This window comes from Sceloporus occidentalis, unplaced genomic scaffold, assembly GCF_023333645.1.
Source record: "Sceloporus occidentalis isolate IW3139 unplaced genomic scaffold, rSceOcc1.0.p SCAF_111, whole genome shotgun sequence".
Lineage (NCBI taxonomy): Eukaryota > Metazoa > Chordata > Lepidosauria > Squamata > Phrynosomatidae > Sceloporus > Sceloporus occidentalis.
Genome location: NW_028317091.1, coordinates 313507 through 334223, shown reverse-complemented (window position 1 = coordinate 334223; position 20717 = coordinate 313507). Strand labels below are relative to the sequence as shown.

Here is a 20717-nt window from a genome sequence, read left to right as displayed (position 1 = left end):
TTGGAAAGTCATCAGGACCAGCAGCTCTACATCCCAGGACCTATCAAGATAAAATTACACAATAACTGGTGGGAGGAAGGTGATACTGGTCTTTCTATTGTTCTAAGACGTGTATTCGCCAGTCAGTAATTCCGAGTTGAACAAGCTGTTCATCTTCCATCCATCCCTGACCCATAAACTCTTCTTTCCGGATTACTAGGATTACTAAATGTGTGTCCTCCGTTTGATCCTGCGATCTGCCCGCTGGCCAAGCCTGGACCCGATGAGTGCCAAACCGACGTCCAGTGTCCCAGAGACCAGAAATGCTGCTGCTCCAACTGTGGCCTGAAGTGTGTGTCCCCCGTCCAAGGTAAGAGATAATACCTCGCACCAGTGTGTGTACAACTACGGACGTTCGCACCATAATGTGAGTTAAGAAACAATACAGACTGAAATTATACAACTATATATATTAAGATTAAATCCACACAGATATTATGAGTCCATATTAAGGGATCTGCTGTTAACGTCTCGGTGCCGGATACCACAGCACACCTTCAGAGCTCTAGTGGAGTCCATGCCTCGACGGGTCAGGACTGTTTTACTGTTTTGGTGGCAAAAGGGGGACCTACACAATATTATGCAGATGGTCATAATGTAATGGCTGATCGGTATATGGAGGCAAAATGGGTGCTATTTTGGGGCATAGTGAGGTTGTCACCTTGAAACCAATGGCCTGTTTCTGTACCAGAGATAATCTAGTTTGTCCTGATAAATATGTCCATTTTTAGATTCCTAGTAAAAACTACACCAGAATTGACTAATATGAGTGATTTCCATCTTTCCAGTGAGACCAGGGCGCTGCCCCCCTATCCTAGCCAAGTGTAAGCTGCCGCTGCTGGACCCCCAGTGTCAGAATGACACCGGCTGTCCTGGCAAACAGAAGTGCTGTAACATTTGTGGGAAAAGCTGCTGGGATCCTGTGGAAGGTAACGCGGCCACCGGCGCGTCTCGTGCTCGCAGTGTGTGAATTTTCTATAAATTGGTGTTTTTTGTTGCGATTTATTTCTCCTGATTATCGCAGAGCCCGGTGGCGTTTGCCCGCTGAGTGAGGTGAATGCGGTAGGAAGCCTGCAGTGTGCGGCCGTTCTCTGCAGCCGGGACTCGGACTGCACGGCAGATGAGAAGTGCTGTCTGTCTGGGGACGGCAAGAATTGCGTGAAGCCTTCCTCACATGTGGAGATGGGGTTATTGAACAATGGATCTCTTTGGACATGAAGCACCTAATACGGAAAAATAATTAACATTTACGATGGAGAATTGACCCTCTAATCCCACACTTTCCCCTCATTATTTATCATGTCTATGTCATGTCATCCTCACCATGATCCTCGTCTTTACCTCGTTCCATTTGCATTCCTCCTGTATTATCTCGCCTATTATCCGCTGTTATGATCTTTATGTAGTGAGTTTGTTCATTCACCAGTCGCTTGTTGTCCTGCTCACTACAGGATAGTAGCTCCTTAAACCATCATCTACATTGATATTTCTTTTTGGTTTTGAGTCTTTGGAGTTGGGCTTTGCTGACTTTCTAGAAAACTTAAACCATGGCTTTCGATTTGGACTTCAATTACTTAAATTACCTTAATCCTTTTTTTAGGGCTGCTTATCCTAGTCTATTCTGGATTTTTTTGTCAGAACCTTTGATGAATACGTATTTTGTATTTATATGTGACTATTTTTGGTGAGATCTCACATATATTTCGAATTACGTCTTCAATGCTAGTTTTGTAATGAACCTTTGGATTGAATAGAATACTTCCTTCAGCCTCAATTTCATGTGTCTATATCAATATCAACTTAACCACGAACCGCATAGTCACAGAGCGGGGGCGCCGAGTGCTGAAGGACGTAAGGTGTAAAAGTTGCCTGTGCTCTCTAACATCCCTTATTACAGAGCTCCAAACCGCTTCTGGAACCAGCATCAGCACATCTGTGGAGTGATGACTCGTGCTTTGCTATGTAGAAGTCTGGTGAGTGAATCTGGGTTTGGTGGATGCCAGGAGAACCTGCCATAACGCGTAGCGCCAGCTCTAAAGTTTGGAGGAGGGATGACGATCCGGGGCTATTTTTGAAGGTTTGGGCATTAACCCCTTCAATCCCCTATAGACGTACCGGGACGTCCAAAAAACGCCCACTAAGAAACCCCTATGGACGTACCGGTACGCCTAGCCCTTCGTGCAGCGTCAGGGACACATCCCTGCCACTGCACGGGAGACCAGGCTGTCGTTTGACAGCCTGGACTCCCCCCTGGCAGCAGAAGCCGGCGTCGCCCCAAATGAAACATAGGTCTACTAAAGCAAAATGTGAAAATTTCACGTTTGGAATCTATAACGCGCATGGTCCCGTTTGTGCCCTGTAATGTCCAGAAAACCACAAAAAAACTAGGCATGTGGGGTATTTCCGTAATCGGGAGAGGCGGCTGAACAATTTAGGATAGATTTCTCTGCCGTAACACATACCCTGTACAAAAAATCCTAAGAATACTACAAAATACTAAGACGCGGTGGTGAAAAAAGTGCAGGAACTAATTTCTGTGGCCACCTTTGACAGTGATTGGTGGCCAAATACCCCTGATAGGATAGCCTGGATTGTCTGCTTTACAGAAATATATACCTTTGTGGGTGTTTTTGTTTTATTTGTTTAAAATTAGAGTTGCAGTCCCATCATACCTAATGTAAAAATTTAACGGCTTTGTATAAAGTAATGTACACCTTATAGTATGTTGCCTATATGTGCTGGGAAAATATGGAAAATCTATATAAATTAGGTATTTCTGAAATCAGGACACCTGAATTGATAAATCTGGATGGAATTTTCTGTCTCTTTACCTCATTTTGTGAGGATTCAGAGGGAAAATGTAAAAAAACTTAGATTTTTTTTCACATTTTTGCTAGTTTTTGCTAAATTTCCAGCTAATCATCCAACTATGGTATCAAAAGAAAGCTCTATCTCTCCTTGAAAAAACAATATATAGTTTATATGGGTACCCTATTCACAGGAAAAGAGAATTATCGCTGAACCGACATAGCGCAAAAATTGCAAAATTGCTCCGGGCTCTGAGGTACCAAAAACCCCTGGAATTGAAGGGGTTAAACTTTTCAGTAAGAATAAACAAAAGGGAAACCACAGCGACACCAAACAAACATCTCTCCAACTACACTGAGAAACTGCTGCTCTTGGATAAATGGTGGCAGCTACTAGCAATTAAATTAATCACAATGCAGCTGGTGATAGAAGAAACCTAAAAAGCTGTTTCTGCCCGATTGCGAACGTGGAGACACCAGAGGTCTCCCCTGTAACTGGCTCAATGATCTGCCCCCCGGGGGATCAATGCTTGTTGCTGGTTTTATACAATGTTGAAAACTCACTGTAGTCATCCAGGGGGTGAGTGAAAATGATTGGCAACAATGAGAAACAATTGGCAACTACCTCCAAGTACCTCTCTCTCTTAATAAAGTCTCCGTGTGTTAACAGCAGGGAAAGAATCATAGAGGCTCCTCTGTGAATCGTGGGTCAGACTGGGTCCAGGGCCACGTATGTAGTGTTTCTGTAGTGTAGTGGTTATCACGTTCGCCTCACACGCGAAAGGTCCCCGGTTCGAAACCGGGCAGAAACAGTTTTTTTTTTAATGTTTTACTATCACCAGCTGCATTGTGATTTAATTCATTATCGGCATCGTATTTTCCATCACATATAGTCGAAATATAAGTGATTCATTTGTTTTCGTTTACAGCATGTATGAAATAAACTAAGTGCGCTCTCATCAAAAGACAGCCATCGCTAAATCATTTTCAGTACACAGACAGAAATAAGCAAAACTCATATTTACTGTTCCAGATCCCTACTGCAGACACACAAAGTGCAGGAACCCCTGAATAAACCGAACAACACTCTCCTGTCTGGGGCGTAAAATGCGAGTTTGCAAACTAACAGAGATAACAACAAAAGCCCAATTTGCACGTAAAAAAATAAAATAAAAAATGTCCTTCGAGCCGGAATCGAACCAGCGACCTAAGGATGCCTGATGATCTCTACAGTCCTCCGCTCTACCAGCTGAGCTATCGAAGGATTGATATGTACTACTTGGAAACGTGAACATAATAGATGATAATGTGCCTCGTTTAATCCATTGCCCTACTGAGCATATTATGATTGGTGTCTCATTTAATCCATCCTATTGAGCATATTATTATTGGTGTGTATCTGTTAATCCATTCCCGTACTAAGCATGTTATTATAGGTGTGTCCCCTTTAATCCATTCCCCTACTAAGCATGTTATTATTGGTGTGTGTCTGTTAATCCATTCCCCTACTGTGCATATTATTGGTGTGTCTCTGTTAATCCATTCCCCTACTAAGCATGTTATTATAGGTGTGTACCCTTTAATCCATTCCCCTACTGAGCATATTATTATTAATAATTAGTATAATATTATAATTAATAATTAATATATTTAATAATATTATTAGTATTCTCATTAATATAGAAATCTATGTAAAGCATTAATAATATAATCATCTTAAAGCTGTGTCTTTGTAAAAAAATGTATGTATATTTTCGGTAATGCTACTCGGTCAAAGAGCTCTGACAATAATAGATAATTTTATCATTGGGGAAAATGACGACTTAATTGCTCAAAACATGTAAAGCAGTGCGGTGAAAAAAAGAAAAAAAAAAGAAAAAGATATGCGTTGGCCGGGAATCGAACCCGGGTCAACTGCTTGGAAGGCAGCTATGCTCACCACTATACCACCAACGCTTGATGGGAAGGTGAGCGCGTTCTGTGTATCTGTGTATCTGTGTCTTCCAATCACAGAATATTCTGGCTAGTGGAATCTACATGATATTCATGACTACATTTCCCAGCATCCCTCACTCCGGTAAAACTACATTTCCCAGCATGCCTCACTCCCATACAACTACAGCATACCCCATGTTTGAACTTCCTGTGTTATGTGTGAAGCTTCCTTCTTAGGAAGTGAAATAAGTAAAGTGGGGGAGCTGAATAATGAGGGGAAATGAGCTTAAAGCAGGGAAAGGAAAGGCTTGGCAGTAAATGAAATAGGAAGCCATTCAATGCAAGCGGTTGAGGCCGTACAGTGCTCAGGGATATGCAGTTTGTTCGGGATTTCCTCGTGACCGGGCAGTGAGTCCCTCACTCACACTGAGGTGACTCAGCAGCAGCAGCTGTCAATTATTTGGGGTAATTTGTCAAATTGTCCAATCCGAGACAACTGCAGATCACCCTGTCTATGGGTCAATGATTGACCGGAAGGGAGAGATTGTATGTCGGTTTCTGTAGTGTAGTGGTTATCACGTTCGCCTAACACGCGAAAGGTCCCCGGTTCGAGACCGGGCAGAAACATGTTTTTCCTCTTGTGATATAATCCGTTATTATTATGTTCTGTATCATACATGTAAAGTTTTAGTTACAGTTCCGTTTATTTTCAGAGGCAGTTATAAGCAAAGCCCCTATGTATATTCCCAATGAGCTCTTTGCTGAGCGCATGGCTACCCAGAATCCCCTGCAGCACCATAAAGTCATTGTACTGGCTGTCTGGGCATGATATGAGTGTGATTGATTGTCCAAACAGAGACTGGGTTTGCTGCAGATCGCCCCGTCTACGGGTCATTTACAGACCGGAAGGCGTGCTGTGCATGTTGGTTTCCGTAGTGTAGTGGTTATCACGTTCGCCTAACACGCAAAAGGTCCCCGGTTCGAAACCAGGCAGAAACATGTTTTTTTTTTCAACCAGCTGCCCTGTAATATAATCCGTTATTATTTTCCTAGAAAGGATACCTCACTATGATTCTTATACAACTTATAGTCAGTAGCGTACCTAGCGGGCATCCGCCCTGGGTGCCGCTATTCAGAGGGGTGCCACCACCCCGGCACCCCTCCAAAGACGAACAGTAATGTCCGCCGTAGAGGCGCAGCCTCTGTTGGGGTGATCAAGGATCTCCCTCTAACTGGCTTAAAGCCAACCAAGGGAGCGGGAGGTCTGTTAATGCAGACATCCGATCCTGCTCCCGCGCTCTGCGTGCGGCAACTGATGTTATGCGCCGGGATTTGATGTCATATCCTGACGCACAACACTGAAGCTGCGCCCACTGCCTTCCACGCTCACTGCAACGGAAGGACACAGAAGAAGAAGAGCCAAGAGGGAGAACGAAGAGGAGGAAAAGGAGTTGTAGCGGGAAAAGTGACAGCATGTACTGGCTGCCTGGGCATGATTGTTGTTGATTTTTTATTCAATTTTAGTGTGTTAACCACACTTTTATTAAAAGTAAGTAACACACCAAAATTGGACAGAAAAATTCAATAACAATTTTAATTGTGCCGTGAGGTTCGCCGTCAGGAGTTAAAGGGTCGTGCAAAAGACTCTATTGGTCACCTGCAGGGACCTCCCCTACAGGCGACCAATAGACTCGCATGGCGAAACTTGGCCTGGGAAGGCCATGCACTTTGAGAAATGCTGCTGTAAGAAATGAAGGATGCCTTTAAAATGGGACATTACATTTTATACATAATATTTTTGGGAAGATTTGGGTTCCTGTAAGGTGAGATATCTGGTTTTACAATGTTAGGTCATTTGCACTACAAAGGGTTTGGAACAAAAGCTCCAACAGAGCTAGGATAACCTCAGGGGGTCAAACACCTGAAGCAGGAGATGTATTTTAACATATATGTGTGTATCTTCACATAGACTCTCTATCTCCTTCATAATTGGGTCATACTGTAAATCTCTGGAAAGAGGGGTTGGGTGAACCTGGGAGGTAAAAGGAATTCTGGACTAGTTAGGGGCTGTAATAGTCAGAAGAGTCTAAGAAAAGAGAGCGCAGCGAACAGACGTTTTACTGTTTTGGTGGCAAAAGGGGGACCTACACAATATTATGCAGATGGTCATAATGTAATGGCTGATCGGTATATGGAGGCAAAATGGGTGCTATTTTGGGGCATAGTGAGGTTGTCACCTTGAAACCAATGGCCTGTTACTGTACCAGAGATAATCTAGTTTGTCCTGATAAATATGTCCATTTTTAGATTCCTAGTAAAAACTACACCAGAATTGACTAATATGAGCGATTTCCGTCTTTCCAGTGAGACCAGGGCGCTGCCCCCCTATCCTAGCCAAGTGTAAGCTGCCGCTGCCGGACCCCCAGTGTCAGAATGACACCGGCTGTCCTGGCAAACAGAAGTGCTGTAACATTTGTGGGAAAAGCTGCTGGGATCCTGTGGAAGGTAACGCGGCCACCGGCGCGTCTCGTGCTCGCAGTGTGTGAATTTTCTATAAATTGGTGTTTTTTGTTGCGATTGATTTCTCCTGATTATCGCAGAGCCCGGTGGCGTTTGCCCGCTGAGTGAGGTGAATGCGGTAGGAAGCCTGCAGTGTGCGGCCGTTCTCTGCAGCCGGGACTCGGACTGCACGGCAGATGAGAAGTGCTGTCTGTCTGGGGACGGCAAGAATTGCGTGAAGCCTTCCTCACATGTGGAGATGGGGTTATTGAACAATGGATCTCTTTGGACATGAGGCACCTAATACAGAAAAATAATTAACATTTATGATGGAGAATTGACCCTCTAATCCCACATTTTCCCCTCATTATTTATCATGTCTATGTCATGTCATCCTCACCATGATCCTCGTCATTACCTTGTTCCATTTGCAACCCTCCTGCATTATCTCGCCTATTATCAGCTGTTATCTGTTAGGATCTTTATGTAATGAGTATGTTCATTCACTTTTCAGTAAGAATAAACAAAAGGGAAACCACAGTGACACTCTACAGAAGTGACAAACAGCTTAATTGGGGCAAAACAAACATCTCTCCAACTACACTGAGAAACTGCTGCTCTTGGATAAATGGTGGCAGCTACTAGCAATTAAATTAATCACAATGCAGCTGGTGATAGAAGAAACCTAAAAAGCTGTTTCTGCCCGATTGCGAAAGTGGAGACATCAGAGGTCTCCCCTGTAACTGGCTCAATGATCTGCCCCCCGGGGGATCAATGCCAAACTGCCACCTGTCTAAACCAGGCTGCCATGCAGCGTGCAAACCCTGTGCCCCAAACGTAGGCCTGATCTCACCTGAGGCAGAATATATTGCTGGTTTTATACAATGTTGAAAACTCACTTTAGTCATCCAGGGGGTGAGTGAAAATGATTGGCAACGATGAGATTTAAATCCACCCCCCTCTAGAGTTAAACCTACATCCCTGGAGCATCAACCGGTCTCTCTTAATAAAGTCTCAGTGTGTTAACAGCAGGGAAAGAATCATAGAGGCTCCTCTCTGGATCATGGGTCAGACTGGGTCGGGGGCCACATATGTTGTGTTTCTGTAGTGTAGTGGTTATCACGTTCGCCTCACACGCGAAAGGTCCCCGGTTCGAAACCGGGCAGAAACAGCTTTTTTTTTGTTTTCGTTTACAGCATGTATGACATAAACTAAGTGCGATCTCATCAAAAGACAGCCATCGCTAAATCATTTTCAGTTCACAGAGAGAAATAAGCAAAACTCATATTTATTGTTCCAGATCCCTACTGCAGACACACAAAGTGCAGGAACCCCTGAATAAACTAAACAACACTCTCCTGTCTGGGGCGTAAAATGCGAGTTTGCAAACTAACAGAGATAACAACAAAAGCCCAATTTGCACGTAAAAAAAATAAAATAAAAAAAAGTCCTTCGAGCCGGAATCGAACCAGCGACCTAAGGATGCCTGATGCGCTCTACAGTCCTCCGCTCTACCAGCTGAGCTATCGAAGGATTGGCAAGGGCTGTGTCCTAAACCTGACATATTATAGTTTTAAATGTGTCCTCCTGTCATCGATTCACCTACTTATTGGTGTGTCTCCTTTAATCCATTCCCCTACTGAGCATTTTATTATTGGTGTGTCTTCTTTAACCCATTCCCCTACTGAGTATATTATTATTGGTGTGTCTCTGTTAATCCATTCCCCTACTGAGCATTTTATTATTGGTGTGTCTCCTTTAACCCATTCCCCTACTGAGTATATTATTATTGGTGTGTCTCTGTTAATCCATTCCCCTACTGAGCATTTTATTATTGGTGTGTCTCCTTTAATCCATTCCCCTACTGTGCATATTATTGGTGTGACCCCATTAATCCATTCCCCTACTAAGCATGTCATTATAGGTGTGTCCCCTTTTATCCATTCCCCTACTGAGCATTTTATTATTAATAATAATATTATTTGTATTCTCATGTTCCTTTAATGTTACAGAATAGCAGACAGGTGGTGGCTCCTGTGGGTATCTGTGGCAGATAGGCTAGAAGCTATTCTGAATCAAAGACTAGGACTGACGAAGGTCTGCACAGACCAACTAGCTCTTATAATATGTTAAATTATATTTTCCGATCCTACAGGACACAGATCAAAAAGTTTCACACGTCCCTGGGGGGGGACTTGAACCACTAACCTTTCGGTTAACAGCCTAACGCGCTAACCGATTGCGCCACAGAGACAGCAGTGAACGCAATTGTTTGCTTATGAGCCTTTCAGCATGTTCTTTGCATGGGTGCATATTTATGTAAAATATTTAAATGCTTCAAAAAGCAAGATGTTGCACTGAGGGGGTCACAATTTTATTGCACAAGAGGTTGAACTTTCAGCTCACCTCTCAGGTTGCAGACTCAGAGGGCAGATATCTGAAACTAAGGGGCAATTTATTTTGTCCTTCTTTGTGGCCTCTATCCTCAACATAGAGTTCTGAGATATGATCTCATATCCTAGCACTCCATGTCCTAAAAGGTGCACAGTCCCCTTCAATGCAATCTATGGAGGCCTATGCGTGCTCCATGTAAATGGGCATTGGGGAATTGAGCGGAACTAGACAGGCTGTAATTTTCCTACCTTCAGCCTGGGAAAACAAAGACAGTGAGAACAGCCACAGACCCTGATAATATTAACTGGACCCGATGAGTGTAAGACCGACGTCCAGTGTCCCGGAGACAAGAAATGCTGCTGCTCCAACTGTGGCCTGAAGTGTGTCCCCCCCGTCCAAGGTAAGAGATAATACCTCGCACCAGTGTGTGTACAACTACGGACGTTCGCACCATAATGCGAGTTAAGAAACAATACAGACTGAAATTATACAACTATATATATTAAGATTAAATCCACACAGATATTATGAGTCCATATTAAGGGATCTGCTGTTAACGTCTCGGTGCCGGATACCACAGCACACCTTCAGAGCTCTAGTGGAGTCCATGCCTCGACGGGTCAGGACTGTTTTGGTGGCAAAAGGGGGACCTACACAATATTATGCAGGTGGTCATAATGTTATGGCAGATCGGTATATGGAGGCAAAATGGGTGCTAATCAGGGGCATAGTGGAGTTGTCACCTTGAAACCAGTGGCCTGTTCCTATTGGTTGATCCAAAATCTGTACCATAGATTATCTAGTTTGTCCTGATAAATATGCCCACTTTTAGATTCCTAGTAAATCCTGCACCAGAATTGACTAATATGAGCGATTTCCGTCTTTCCAGTGAGACCAGGGCGCTGCCCCCCTATTCTAGCCAAGTGTAAGCTGCCGCTGCTGGACCCCCAGTGTCAGAATGATACCGGCTGTCCTGGCAAACAGAAGTGCTGTAACATTTGTGGGAAAAGCTGCTGGGATCCTGTGGAAGGTAACGCGGCCACCGGCGCGTCTCGTGCTCGCAGTGTGTGAATTTTCTATAAATTGGTGTTTTTTGTTGTGATTTATTTCTCCTGATTATCGCAGAGCCCGGTGGCGTTTGCCCGCTGAGTGAGGTGAATCCGGTAGGAAGCCTGCAGTGTGCGGCCGTTCTCTGCAGCCGGGACTCGGACTGCACGGCAGATGAGAAGTGCTGTCTGTCTGGGGACGGCAAGAATTGCGTGAAGCCTTCCTCACATGTGGAGATGGGGTTATTGAACAATGGATCTCTTTGGACATGAAGCACCTAATACATGGTATTAAAAATAATTAGCACATCGGCTTTGTGACCGAGAATTGACCCTCTAATCCCACATTTTCTCTCATTATTTATCATTCTCGTCATTACCTTGTTCCATTTGCATCCCTCCTGCATTATCTCGCCTATTATCAGCTGTTATCTGTTATGATCTTTATGTTTTTACATTGATATTTCTTTTTATATTTGAGGCTTTGGCTTTGGAGTTGGGCTTTGCTGACTTTCTGGAAAACTTCAACCATGGCTTTCGATTTGGACTTCAATTACTTAAATTACCTTAATCCTTTTTTTAGGGCTGCTTATCCTAGTCTATTCTGGATTTTTTGTCAGAACCTTTGATTAATATGTATTTTGTATTTATATGTGACTATTTTTGGTGAGATCTCACACATATTTCGAATTACGTCTTCAATGCTAGTTTTGTAATGAACCTTTGGCTACCTGGAATAAAATAGAATCCTATTCCTGGTGGCTAATTTCATTAATACAGCATACAAGGTTCTATATCAATATCAACCTAACAGAAAGGTCAACAAGAAAGTCAGATAAAGACTCTTACCTATAATTAAAAGTATAAGCAAGTCATTTTTATTACAATTTCTTTTCAAAAATATGCTGATTTTTTAAAAAATGTTCTAGTTTGTGTATAATGCTTTCAGGCACCTTTGCAACAAGTCAGTCTGTGAAATTTCTGCCCTGCTAGATGTGTCCCAGTCTGCTGTAAGCGCTTTTATTGTGAAGTGGAAGCTTCTAGGAGTAACTACTCAGCCACGAACCGCATAGTCACAGAGCGGGGGCGCCGAGTGCTGAAGGACGTAAGGTGTAAAAGTTGCCTGTGCTCTCTAACATCCCTTATTACAGAGCTCCAAACCGCTTCTGGAACCAGCATCAGCACATCTGTGGAGTGATGACTCGTGCTTTGCTATGTAGAAGTCTGGTGAGTGAATCTGGGTTTGGTGGATGCCAGGAGAACCTGCCATAACGCGTAGCGCCAGCTCTAAAGTTTGGAGGAGGGATGATGGTCAAGGGGCTATTTTTGAAGGTTTGGGCATTAAACTTTCCAGTGAGAGTAAACAAAAGGGAAACCACAGTGAGACCAAACAAACATCTCTCCAACTACACTGAGAAACTGCTGCTCTTGGATAAATGGTGGCAGCTACTAGCAATTAAATTAATCACAATGCAGCTGGTGATAGAAGAATCATAAAAAGCTGTTTCTGCCCGATTGGGAAAGTGGAGACACCAGAGGTCTCCCCTGTAACTGGCTCAATGATCTGCCCCCTGGGGGGTCAATGCCAAACTGCCACCCGTCTAAACCAGGCTGACATGCAGAGTGCAAACCCTGTGCCCCAAACATAGGCCTGATCTCACCTGAGGCAGAATATATTGCGGGTTTTATACAATGTTGAAAACTCATCCAGGGGGTGAGTGAAAATGATTGGCAACAATGAGATTTAAATCCACCCCTCTCTAGAGTTAAACCACCCCCCCCCTGGAGTATCAATCCAGCGCGCCCTACTTGCAAGTACCGGTCTCTCTTAATAAAGTCTCCGTGTGTTGACAGCAGGGAAAGAATGATAGAGGCTGCTGGGTCAGACAGGGTCAGTTGCCATGTATGTGGAGTTTCTGTAGTGTAGTGGTTATCACGTTCGCCTCACACGCGAAAGGTCCCCGGTTCGAAACCGGGCAGAAACAGGTTTTTTTTTATGTTTTACTATCACCAGCTGCATTGTGATTTAATTCATTATCGGCATCGTATTTTCCATCACAAATAGCCGAAATATAAGTGATTCATTTGTTTTCGTTTACAGCATGTATGAAATAAACTAAGTGCGCTCTCATCAAAAGACAGCCATCGCTAAATCATTTTCAGTACACAGACAGAAATAAGCAAAACTCATATTTACTGTTCCAGATCCCTACTGCAGACACACAAAGTGCAGGAACCCCTGAATAAACCGAAAAACACTCTCCTGTCTGGAGCGTCAAATGCGAGTTTGCAAACTAACAGAGACAACAACAAAAGCCCAATTTGCACGTAAAAAAAATAAAAAATAAAAAATGTCCTTCGAGCCGGAATCGAACCAGCGACCTAAGGATGTCTGATGCTCTCTACAGTCCTCCGCTCTACCAGCTGAGCTATCGAAGGATTGACGAGGGCTGCCTGAAACCTGAATGTGATAGATTTTAATGTGTCCCCCCCATACTTATACTGAGCATATTATTATTGGTGTGTGTCTGTTAATCCATTCCACTACTGAGCATTTTATTATTGGTGTGTCTCCTTTAATCCATTCCCCTACTGAGCATTTTATTATTGGTGTGTCTCCTTTAATCCATTCCCCTACTGCGCATATTATTATTAATAATAATATTAGTATTCTCATTAATATAGAAATCTATGTAAGGCATTAACAATACCATAATCTTAAAGCTGTGTCTTTGTAATTTTTTTATGTATATTTTCGGTAATGCTACTGACAATAATAGATAATTTTATCATTGGGGAGAATGACGACTTGTTCAAAACATGTAAAGCAGTGCGGTGAAAAGAAAGAAAAAGATATGCGTTGGCCGGGAATCGAACCCGGGTCAACTGCTTGGAAGGCAGCTATGCTCACCACTATACCACCAACGCTTGATGTGAAGATGAGCTCGTTCTGTGTATCTGTGTCTTCCAATCACAGAATATTCTGGCCGGTGGAACCTACATGATATTCATGACTACATTTCCCAGTAGTGATGTCCGGATCATGAACGAATCGTTCATTTGATCCGGTTCTTTTTAGTGATCCGGATGAATCGGTTCACTAGACTGAACGATTCATTTGTAGCGGTTCAGTCTGTGAATCATGCAGCTGTAACCTGATCCTAGAGCTGTGAGTCATCTGCAGAGCACTCAGACACAGACTCTGGGGTCAGGTTACAGCTCATTAATTCACACAGGAACGATGACTCATAGAGTCAGAGAGTCGTTCAAAGAGTCGAATGATCCGAAGAGTCGAGTCGAATGATCCGAAGAGTCGAGTCGAATGATCCGAAGAGTCGAGTCAAATGATCCGAAGAGTCGAATGATCCGAAGAGTCGAATGATCCGAAGAGTCGAATGATTCGAATCTTACAGGGATCCGGATCTTACAAGGATCCGAATCTTACAGAGATTCGAATCATTCAGAGAATATTACTGATACCATACTTTTATAAATAAATACATTAATAATGTTCACACTGCCCCCAGGATTTAGATTCCCCTGAGTTTGCCCCCCTTTACCTATAACTGCACCTACAGTTAACTTTATTAAATTAATTAAATTAACCCTCAGTCATCAGCATAAAATTAACCCTTATACCCCATCAACCATAACTGCCCCTGAAATTAACCGTAAAGATCCCATTAACCATAACGGCCCCTGAAATTAACCCTAAAGACCCCATTAACCATAACGGCCCCTGAAATTAACCCTAAATACTCCATTAACCATAACTGCCCCTAAAGTAATTGCATGTACTCCAGATAAATTACCTAATAAATTGGTATGGTTGATGGGGTCTTTAGTGTTAATTTGGGGGCAGTTATGTTTAATGGGGTGTTTAGGGATAATTTAGGGGCAGCTATGCTTAATGGGGTCTTTAGTGTTAATTTAGGGGCATTTATGCTTAATGAGGTGTTTAGGGTTAATTTGGGGGTAGTTATGCTTAATGGGGTCTTTAGTGTTAATTTAGGCGCAGTTATGCTTAATGAGGTGTTTAGGGTTAATTTGGGGGCAGTTGTGCTTAATGGGGTCTTTAGTGTTAATTTAGGGGCAGTTATGCTTAATGAGGTGTTTAGGGTTAATTTGGGGGCAGTTATGCTTAATGGGGTCTTTAGTGTTAATTTAGGGGCATTTATGCTTAATGGGGTGTTTAGGGTTAATTTGGGGGCAGTTATGCTTAACGGGGTGTTTAGGGTTAATTTAGGGGCAGTTATGCTTAATGGGGTGTTTAGGGTTAATTTGGGGGCAGTTATGCTTAACGGGGTGTTTAGGGTTAATTTAGGGGCAGTTATGCTTAACGGGGTGTTTAGGGTTAATTTAGGGGCAGTTATGCTTAATGGGGTGTTTAGGGTTAATTTGGGGGCAGTTATGGTTAATGGGGTGTTAAGGGTTAATTTTAGGGGCAGTCATGGTTGATGGGGTGTTTAGGGTTAATTTAATGGTGAGGGTTAATTTAATACATTTAATAAAGTTAGCTTAAGGTGCAGTTGCAGGTAAAGGGGAATGTAAATCCTGGGGGCAGTGATTATTAATGTATTATTTATAACAGTATGGTGACATTCTCTGAATGATTACAATGCCAATGAAGGCAGAGAGTCGTTCAAAGATCTGGATCTTACAATGATCCGGATCTTACAATGATCCGGATCTTACAATGATCCGGATCTTACAATGATCCGGATCTTACAGTGATCCGGATCACTGTAAGATTCGGATCCCTGTAAGATCCGAATCTTTCAACGACTCTCTGCCTTCATTGACATCACTGGAGGAAGGGGGGGAGGATTCATAATGAAAGGGGCGGGGCCAATCGTTAGTGTGCCTGCACGGAGTTACTGGAAAACAGTAACGCCGTGCAGGCACACTGAGTGATCCGAAGATCCGGATCATGAATCGGATCATTTCAGTGAACGAATCGCAATGATCCGATTCACTTTAATGATCCGAACTTCCCATCACTATTTCCCAGCACCCCTCACTCCGGTAAAACTACATTTCCCAGCATGCCTCACTCCCATACAACTACAGCATACCCCATGTTTGAACTTCTTGGGTTATGTGTGAAGCTTCCTTCTTAGGAAGTAAAGTGGGGAAGCTGAATAATGACGGGGAAATGAGCTTAAAGCAGGGAAAGGAAAGGCTTGGCAGTAAATGAAATAGGAAGCCATTCAATGCAAGCGGTTGAGGTCGTAACCTTTTTCCAGTAACTCCGTGCAGGCACACTAACGATTGGCCCCGCCCCTTTCATTATGAATCCTCCCCCCTGCCTCCAGTGATGTCAATGAAGGCAGAGAGTCGTTCAAAGATTCGGATCTTACAGGGATCCGAATCTTACAGTGATCCGGATCACTGTAAGATCCGGATCACTGTAAGATCCGGATCATTGTAAGATCCGGATCTTTGAACGACTCTCTGCCTTCATTGGCATTCTAATCATTCAGAGAATGTCACCATACTGTTATAAATAATACATTAATAATCACTGCCCCCAGGATTTACATTCCCCTTTACCTGCAACTGCACCTTAAGCTAACTTTATTAAATTAATTAAATTAACCCTCACCATTAAATTAACCCTAAACACCCCATCAACCATGACTGCCCCTAAAATTAACCCTTAACACCCCATCAACCACGACTGCCCCTAAAATTAACCCTTAACACCCCATTAAGTATAACTGCCCCCCAAATTAACCCTAAACACCTCATTAAGCATAAATGCCCCTAAATTAACACTAAAGACCCCATTAAGCATAACTGCCCCCCAAATTAACCCTAAACACCTCATTAAGCATAACTGCCCCTAAATTAACACTAAAGACCCCATTAAGCATAACTACCCCCAAATTAACCCTAAACACCTCATTAAGCATAACTGCCCCTAAATTAACACTAAAGACCCCATTAAGCATAACTGCCCCCAAATTAACCCTAAACACCTCATTAAGCATAACTGCCCCTAAATTAACACTAAAGACCCCATTAAGCATAGCTGCCCCTAAATTATCCCTAAACACCCCATTAAGCATAACTGCCCCCAAATTAACACTAAAGACCCCATCAACCATACCAATTTATTAGGTAATTTATCTGGAGTACATGCAATTAATTTAGGGGCAGTTATGGTTAATGGAGTATTTAGGGTTAATTTCAGGGGCCGTTATGGTTAATGGGGTCTTTAGGGTTAATTTCAGGGGCCGTTATGGTTAATGGGATCTTTACGGTTAATTTCAGGGGCAGTTATGGTTGATGGGGTATAAGGGTTAATTTTATGCTGATGACTGAGGGTTAATTTAATTAAGTTAATAAAGTTAACTGTAGGTGCAGTTATAGGTAAAGGGGGGCAAACTCAGGGGAATCTAAATCCTGGGGGCAGTGTGAACATTATTAATGTATTTATTTATAAAAGTATGGTATCAGTGATATTCTCTGAATGATTCGAATCTCTGTAAGATTCGGATCCTTGTAAGATCCGGATCCCTGTAAGATTCGAATCATTCGAGTCTTCGGATCATTCGAGTCTTCGGATCATTCGACTCTTTGAACGACTCTCTGACTCTATGAGTCATCGTTCCTGTGTGAATTAATGAGCTGTAACCTGACCCCAGAGTCTGTGTCTGAGTGCTCTGCAGATGACTCACAGCTCTAGGATCAGGTTACAGCTGAATGATTCACAGACTGAACCGCTACAAATGAATCGTTCAGTCTACTGAACCGATTCATCCGGATCACTAAAAAGAACCGGATCAAATGAACGATTCGTTCATGATCCGGACATCACTATACAGGATTTCTGTTGGAGCAGCAATTCTCATTGGAAAGATGGCATCTTGTAATCTGTAAAAGGGACACGCGGAGATCCTGGGAATTGGACAGACAGTTAGTGCTCCAGCCCTTTAGAAAGGAAATTCCTTACATCTTTTGACAAGAGACCTTTAACATCTGGAGATTCCCACGGATGTTTTTTGTTTGTGTTTTTCTTTGTTTACTTTAATGCTGTTTTGTGTTCTCTTTTTGTTGTTTTCTTTTTACTGATATTTTTGTATAAAAGCACTGACACCCTTTAATTTAGATTAAATATAAAATTAATCAGTTTTGTCTTTGAGCTGTAATTTTGAAAACGTATCTTTCTGAGACTTTTCACGTTACCATTTTTCTAATTTGGACATTTTATGTTTTTCAGCTAAACTGGGCTTTTCTGTTCTTGGAGTAGTTTATGGGGTTGCCAAAGCTTTGCTAGGTGTTTTTTTTTAAAAAAACTTACTTGGTGATTGCAGTGTTGGGGACACGGGGTGAACTTTTCAGGGTAACATGGGGTTGCTCTGTGACATCAGTGAGAGTGGAAAGTGAACCTGTGGGCTGGTTTTTCCATGAACCCACTAACCACTAAATCATGTTCCTTTAATGTTACAGAATAGCAGACAGGTGGTGGCTCCTGTGGCAGATAGGCTAGAAGCTATTCTGAATCCAAGACTAGGACTGATGAAGGTCTGCACAGACTTATTGGATCTGATAATATGTTAAATTATATTTTCCAATCCTACAGGACACAGATCAAAAAGCATTACACGTCCCTGGGTGGGCTTGAGCCACCAACCTTTCGGTTAACAGCCGAACGCGCTAACCGATTGCGCCACAGAGACTGTTTGTGTTGGAGAGCGCTTGTTTGCTTATGAGTCTTTCAGCACGTTCTGTGCATGGGTGCAACTCGCAGAAAAGTTATGTAAAATATTTGAATGCTGCAAAAAGCAAGGTGTTCAGCACTGAGGGGGGTCACAATTTTATTTCACAAGAGGTTGGACTTTCAGCTCACCTCTCAGGTCGTGGACTCAGAGGGCAGATATCCTCCATCCTCACCATAGAGTGCTGAGAAATGATCTCATATCCTAGTATTATTTCTGAGAAATTCCTTACATTATAAGCATACATTTGCCTTAATCCCATTTATGAAGTCATATATGTAATTGTAGAGTGAATTTTGGGACACTGCAAGTGTTGCAGATGAAGGACATCAGTGTCCATCTGTATAACCCAGCTAGAGATCAGCAGGTGTTCCTCAGCATGTATCAGACCTCATCAAGCATGAGACTTCAGTGAGCAGATGGGAGGCCTAAGCCTGAGTGATACCCCAAATGGGGGAACCTGGGACCCTCTGTTTTTAGAAAATTATCCCTGATTTTAAGACCAGACAATCTTGTTATTGGAAAGTCATCAGGACCAGCAGCTCTACATCCCAGGACCTATCAAGATAAAATTACACAATAACTGGTGGGAGGAAGGTGATACTGGTCTTTCTATTGTTCTAAGACGTGTATTCGCCAGTCAGTAATTCCGAGTTGAACAAGCTGTTCATCTTCCATCCATCCCTGACCCATAAACTCTTCTTTCCGGATTACTAGGATTACTAAATGTGTGTCCTCCGTTTGATCCTGCGATCTGCCCGCTGGCCAAGCCTGGACCCGATGAGTGCCAAACCGACGTCCAGTGTCCCAGAGACCAGAAATGCTGCTGCTCCAACTGTGGCCTGAAGTGTGTGTCCCCCGTCCAAGGTAAGAGATAATACCTCGCACCAGTGTGTGTACAACTACGGACGTTCGCACCATAATGTGAGTTAAGAAACAATACAGACTGAAATTATACAACTATATATATTAAGATTAAATCCACACAGATATTATGAGTCCATATTAAGGGATCTGCTGTTAACGTCTCGGTGCCGGATACCACAGCACACCTTCAGAGCTCTAGTGGAGTCCATGCCTCGACGGGTCAGGACTGTTTTACTGTTTTGGTGGCAAAAGGGGGACCTACACAATATTATGCAGATGGTCATAATGTAATGGCTGATCGGTATATGGAGGCAAAATGGGTGCTATTTTGGGGCATAGTGAGGTTGTCACCTTGAAACCAATGGCCTGTTTCTGTACCAGAGATAATCTAGTTTGTCCTGATAAATATGTCCATTTTTAGATTCCTAGTAAAAACTACACCAGAATTGACTAATATGAGTGATTTCCATCTTTCCAGTGAGACCAGGGCGCTGCCCCCCTATCCTAGCCAAGTGTAAGCTGCCGCTGCTGGACCCCCAGTGTCAGAATGACACCGGCTGTCCTGGCAAACAGAAGTGCTGTAACATTTGTGGGAAAAGCTGCTGGGATCCTGTGGAAGGTAACGCGGCCACCGGCGCGTCTCGTGCTCGCAGTGTGTGAATTTTCTATAAATTGGTGTTTTTTGTTGCGATTTATTTCTCCTGATTATCGCAGAGCCCGGTGGCGTTTGCCCGCTGAGTGAGGTGAATGCGGTAGGAAGCCTGCAGTGTGCGGCCGTTCTCTGCAGCCGGGACTCGGACTGCACGGCAGATGAGAAGTGCTGTCTGTCTGGGGACGGCAAGAATTGCGTGAAGCCTTCCTCACATGTGGAGATGGGGTTATTGAACAATGGATCTCTTTGGACATGAAGCACCTAATACGGAAAAATAATTAACATTTACGATGGAGAATTGACCCTCTAATCCCACACTTTCCCCTCATTATTTATCATGTCTATGTCATGTCATCCTCACCATGATCCTCGTCTTTACCTCGTTCCATTTGCATTCCTCCTGTATTATCTCGCCTATTATCCGCTGTTATGATCTTTATGTAGTGAGTTTGTTCATTCACCAGTCGCTTGTTGTCCTGCTCACTACAGGATAGTAGCTCCTTAAACCATCATCTACATTGATATTTCTTTTTGGTTTTGAGTCTTTGGAGTTGGGCTTTGCTGACTTTCTAGAAAACTTAAACCATGGCTTTCGATTTGGACTTCAATTACTTAAATTACCTTAATCCTTTTTTTAGGGCTGCTTATCCTAGTCTATTCTGGATTTTTTTGTCAGAACCTTTGATGAATACGTATTTTGTATTTATATGTGACTATTTTTGGTGAGATCTCACATATATTTCGAATTACGTCT

At 42.9% G+C, this 20717-nt stretch overlaps 11 non-coding genes across 11 annotated transcripts; 5 read left to right on the top strand and 6 right to left on the bottom strand.

Annotated features, from left to right (window-relative positions):
* Positions 1-3585: 3585 nt before the first annotated feature.
* Positions 3586-3658, top strand: TRNAV-CAC (transfer RNA valine (anticodon CAC)). Its single transcript has one exon. It is a non-coding gene; the product is annotated as a tRNA-Val (tRNA).
* Positions 3659-4025: 367 nt separating this feature from the next.
* On the bottom strand, positions 4026-4110 carry TRNAY-GUA (transfer RNA tyrosine (anticodon GUA)). The gene is given in 2 exon segments: positions 4026-4061; positions 4074-4110. It is a non-coding gene; the product is annotated as a tRNA-Tyr (tRNA).
* Positions 4111-4730: 620 nt separating this feature from the next.
* TRNAG-UCC (transfer RNA glycine (anticodon UCC)) lies at positions 4731-4802 on the bottom strand. Its single transcript has one exon. It is a non-coding gene; the product is annotated as a tRNA-Gly (tRNA).
* Positions 4803-5335: 533 nt separating this feature from the next.
* Positions 5336-5408, top strand: TRNAV-AAC (transfer RNA valine (anticodon AAC)). Its single transcript has one exon. It is a non-coding gene; the product is annotated as a tRNA-Val (tRNA).
* A 299-nt stretch (positions 5409-5707) lies between these two features.
* Positions 5708-5780, top strand: TRNAV-AAC (transfer RNA valine (anticodon AAC)). Its single transcript has one exon. It is a non-coding gene; the product is annotated as a tRNA-Val (tRNA).
* A 2598-nt stretch (positions 5781-8378) lies between these two features.
* Positions 8379-8451, top strand: TRNAV-CAC (transfer RNA valine (anticodon CAC)). Its single transcript has one exon. It is a non-coding gene; the product is annotated as a tRNA-Val (tRNA).
* A 277-nt stretch (positions 8452-8728) lies between these two features.
* Positions 8729-8813, bottom strand: TRNAY-GUA (transfer RNA tyrosine (anticodon GUA)). The gene is given in 2 exon segments: positions 8729-8764; positions 8777-8813. It is a non-coding gene; the product is annotated as a tRNA-Tyr (tRNA).
* Positions 8814-12632: 3819 nt separating this feature from the next.
* Positions 12633-12705, top strand: TRNAV-CAC (transfer RNA valine (anticodon CAC)). The gene has a single exon. It is a non-coding gene; the product is annotated as a tRNA-Val (tRNA).
* Positions 12706-13074: 369 nt separating this feature from the next.
* On the bottom strand, positions 13075-13159 carry TRNAY-GUA (transfer RNA tyrosine (anticodon GUA)). Its single transcript is given in 2 exon segments — positions 13075-13110; positions 13123-13159. It is a non-coding gene; the product is annotated as a tRNA-Tyr (tRNA).
* Positions 13160-13576: 417 nt separating this feature from the next.
* Positions 13577-13648, bottom strand: TRNAG-UCC (transfer RNA glycine (anticodon UCC)). The gene has a single exon. It is a non-coding gene; the product is annotated as a tRNA-Gly (tRNA).
* A 4683-nt stretch (positions 13649-18331) lies between these two features.
* On the bottom strand, positions 18332-18405 carry TRNAN-GUU (transfer RNA asparagine (anticodon GUU)). The gene has a single exon. It is a non-coding gene; the product is annotated as a tRNA-Asn (tRNA).
* Positions 18406-20717: the final 2312 nt, after the last annotated feature.